General features: G+C 49.8%; 1 long non-coding RNA gene across 1 annotated transcript; it reads left to right on the top strand.

Moving 5' to 3' along the window:
* Positions 1-558: 558 nt before the first annotated feature.
* On the top strand, positions 559-2,814 carry LOC129636071 (uncharacterized). The gene is made up of 3 exons (XR_008706615.1): positions 559-1,282; positions 1,402-1,506; positions 2,340-2,814. It is a non-coding gene; the product is annotated as an uncharacterized LOC129636071 (long non-coding RNA).
* The last annotated feature ends 1,528 nt before the right edge of the window (positions 2,815-4,342 follow it).

The following is a 4,342-nucleotide window of genomic DNA, read 5'->3' as shown; positions in this document are numbered from 1 at the left end:
AGGCAGAAAGTTAAGACAGAGCCTGAAAAGAACAGGGACTTTGGGGAGGAAGGCAGGACGGTCAGGGGCTGAAAGACAAGAGGAATCCTGGCCAAGCAGGGGGCCCTGGGAGAGGCAGGTCAGGAACCCAGGGACAAGCCTGGCCACTGTCCCAGCACCATATCGGGGGCGCTGCTGTGGAACAGACAAAAGACCCCGGAAGTGAAAAACAAGAAGGCCATGACCCTAAGGCAAACATTTAGCCCATCAGAAGAACTTCTCAAGAACTCTTCTTGTGGACTTCCCTCATGGCCCAGTGGTTAAGAATCCAACTTGCCATGCAGGGGCTGTGGGTTTGATTCCCGGTCAGGGAACCAAGATACCACATGCCTTGGAACATCTAAGCCTGCGAGCTGTAACTAGAGAGAAAGTCCTTGAGCCACACCAAAGATCCCCATGCTGCAGCTAAGACCCAACACAGCGAAAAAGAAGAAGAACCCTTTCTCAAGGAAGGGCCAAAGCTATGGAGAGGGGAGGTGGGTAAAGGCACCTGCCTGGGCATGGAGAAAGGGCAGAGTCTGGGATGAAGGAAGCGCGTGGACACCAGTCTCCACTTGGTCCCCTCCCCGCCTTAGCCCTCAGCCAGGCCATGCAGGGGTGTTGGGAGCAGTCCCGTGTGCCCGAGTGAGCCACCGGCCTTATTCCAAATCAGGCCCCAGTCCCGGTGAGGGGGTGTCCCTGGGGCCAAGGGGCAGGAATTAGGGGGAATGCGGCTTTCTAATGGGCCACAGCCTCCATCTGCATATGACCAGCTTTGTTCTCAGGGCCTGAAATCTAGCGGGCTAAGGACTGCCTTCTATACTTTGTTTGAATTCAGATTAGGAGCAATGGCCCCAGGAATCAGCTAACCCTTGTTCAAACCCGTCTCTGTCAGTTACCAGCTGTGTAATCTTGAGCAAGTTACTTCCGCTCTCTGAGTCTCAGTCTCTTCATTGGAATTATGGAAATTATAGCAGTGATTCTGGGTTGAGTTTTAAATCAAAGAGTCCATCTGAAAGGGATTAGCACGTCTTCAGGTGGACGGCGGGCCTTCCATCCTTGGACCACCTTGATGGGCTCACCTCCACGCCTGATAAAGATATCACCCTCCTCCGCTCCCCTCTGGAAAGCAGCCCTCATCTTGCGTACCACGCCCACTCTCTCGCTCCCAGCAGCAAGTGAAAGTTCTCTCCCTGTGGCAGTGGATCAACGCAGACCCCATTAGACACTGGTTGTGAGATGCTGGGGAGACTCACTTCTGTGGGTGGGTGAAAGGAGACCGCGTTGCCCCCTCCCCCGATCTCAGGTACCTCAGCAGCTCCCTGCCCGTCCACGGGCCAGAGAATTAAGCAGCTTGTTCTATGTCCTTTTATGGTTTAACAGGACACGGCATAGAACCACTGTAATGCAAGTAAGCTGGCTGACCAAAGAAACACCGGGAATTGCATCCTTTCAGAGCTGGTCTGCCTCTGAATTCAAGAGGAGCAGGTAACTACGAGCAGATGAAATGGGTGTTACTGAATTCATAAACACCAGCCGCCAGGCAGACTCTGCCTGGATTATATGGAGCAAACATGTCTGTCTCTAACTGTTGAGTCAGGAAGTGCTAAGTACTTCTATTGGCACGTGTGTTAAAGAAATAGACATGGTTTCTGGTAAGCTACATTAAAGGATTTTTTTAAATTATTTTATTGAAATATAGTTGATTTACAATGTGCTAATATCTGTTGTACAGCAAAGTGATTCAGTTGTACATATATACATTCTTCTTCATATTCTTTTCCATTATGGTTTATCACTGGATATTGAATATAGTTCCCTGTGGTACCAGGCGGAGAAGGCAATGGCACCCCACTCCAGTACTCTTGCCTGGAAAATCCCATGGATGGAGGAGCCTGGTGGGCTATAGTCCATGGGGTCGCTGAGAGTCGGACACGACTGAGCGACTTCACTTTCACTTTTCACCAGGAGGACCTGCTGTTTATCTATTCCCTATATAACGGTTTGCATCTGCTTCCCTCAAAACTGATGCTTATTGATTTATTTTTGGCTGGGTGTGGTTTTCGTTGCTGTGTGGTCTTTCCTCTTTGGCGAGCGGGGGCTACTCTCTGGTTGTGGTGTGTGGCTTCTCATTGCAGTGCCCTCTCGTTGCAGAGCACAAGATCTAGGGCACGTGGGCTTTACATGCCCCGTGGGCTCACTATTTGTGGCTCCGGGCTCTACGCACAGGCTCAACAGTCATGGGGCACGGGCTTAGTTGCTCTGCAGCATGTGGGATCTTCCCAGATCGGGGATCGAACCTGTGTTTCTGGCATTGACAGGCAGGTTCTTTACCACTGAGCCACCAGGGAAGCCCCTGGAGAAGACTCTTGAGAGTCCCTTGGATTACAAGGAGATCCAACCAGTCCATCCTAAAGGAAATCAACCCTGAATATTCATTAGAAAGATTGATGCTGAAGCTGAAACTCCAATACTTTGTCCACCTGATGCAAAGAACTGACTCATTGGAAAAGACCCTGATGCTGGGAAAGATTGAAGGCAGGAGGAGAAGGGGACGACAGAGGATGAGATGGTTGGATGGCATCACCAACTCAGTGGATATGAGTTTGAGCAAGCTCCAGGAGACAGTGATGGACAGGGAGACCTGGTGCCTGGTGTACTGCGGTTCATGGGGTCTCAGAGAGTCAAACACGACTGAGCGACTGAACACCAACAACCCTCCCAATCCATCCCTTCCCCACCACCTCCTCCTGGTTGGCAGTTACAAGTCTATTAAAGAACTTTTTTAGATAACAACTTTACTTTTCTTATATGCCTGCTATTATTGAGGGGTTTTTCCTCTTTTGTGGAGCCACAGACACTTTCTTTTAAATACCAAAGAGTTTTCCTGCCACATACTGTCAGAGCTAGCGTTCATTTTGCAGCGTCAAGACCAACAACTAAACGTGAATATAGGACACGCAGTGATGAAACTGCTCTGGAAGCAACTTTAAACACATTTAAATTTGTTTAGGGGGGAAATGAATATCTATACAGAAAAAAGTCCTAGAAGTACACACACCAAAATGTTAAAGTCATCTCTCCACCACTTTGGGGAATAGAATTGTGAGTGACTTTATTTTCTTTGGTTTCATCAATCTTTCCAAGTTTTCTAAATTGAGAATGCATGTTCCTTCTTCTTAAGGACTTTGGGAGGAGTTTTAGATTCACAGCAATCTTAAGCCAAGATACATGGATTCCCCATATATTCTCTGCCCCCAACACAAGCATAGCCTCCCCCATTACTAACATCCCCACCTTGATATTAAGTATCTGCTATTATGCGTCTGTTATTATGAATGAAAGAGAACATGGATGTCGGTGGATGAATAGCAGACTTTCTCACAAAGAGGGAAAAGGTGAGCAGAGGGAGGCGGGAATTAGAGAGAAAGACAAGAAGGGGGCAGAAGAGGGAGTTTCGAGTGGAAGTAAAAGAGCCCCCCTTTCCGAGGGGAGCCTGGGGCTGTCCCCCAGTCCCTGCAGCCTCGCAGCTGGCTCTGCCGTTTTTCAGGGTGCAGGGGCCGGGTGGTCTGGGACTGCAGTGGAGAAGGAGGGCCTCTTTCATCGCTCTGTCTGTACCTGCCTACACGCAGGTTCGTCTGGCAGCTTCTGAGTCTGAGCTTCAGCCTCTAAACATGGTCCTCCTCTTGACCCCTCTGATCTGACTGGACCACTCCGAGAGGAACAGTACCGGACAGAGGTGGAGAAGGGTGGGGCGGGGGTCTGGCTGGCTAGGAGAAGTCCAGCGCATTTCCCTCCCTTCAGTTGGGGCTTTAACTTCAAGTTTCCTACACCTGCTGTTTCATCTTCTTGCAGCTTGACTTCAAGTACCAAGAGCGGGGGTGTCGAGGGCGTAGCCCCTGGGGGCAGCAGACTGGCCCAAATCCCAGCTCCGCCACTGACCAGCTATGTGATCTTGGGAAACTCACTCAACTCCTCTGAACTTCAGTTCCCTCCATATACACTGGGGATGTTAACAGCATCCACTTCGAATGTTGCTCAGTACCTATTTGGAAAGATTAGAAGAGGTGGTCCCATCTGGTACATGGTAACTTTACCAATGGGGACACTGAGGCTAACCAGGTGGGTCACTCCACAACCAAGCTCTTCCAGCTTCCCATTCTACTCATCCTCACAGCGGACTTTCTCTGGGGCTCAAACAAGACAGGGAAGTGGCTCTCTGGATGAAATGAAAATTAAGATTACACAACAGCACTGAATGTGTGGATCTGAGAGAGAAATTCGAGGCGCAGACAGCGCTGTTGAACCCGAAAGAGCCAGCAGA

This window comes from Bubalus kerabau, chromosome 21 (genome assembly GCF_029407905.1).
Source record: "Bubalus kerabau isolate K-KA32 ecotype Philippines breed swamp buffalo chromosome 21, PCC_UOA_SB_1v2, whole genome shotgun sequence".
Classification (NCBI taxonomy): Eukaryota; Metazoa; Chordata; class Mammalia; order Artiodactyla; family Bovidae; genus Bubalus; species Bubalus kerabau.
This window is presented reverse-complemented; position numbering and strand designations above follow the sequence as displayed.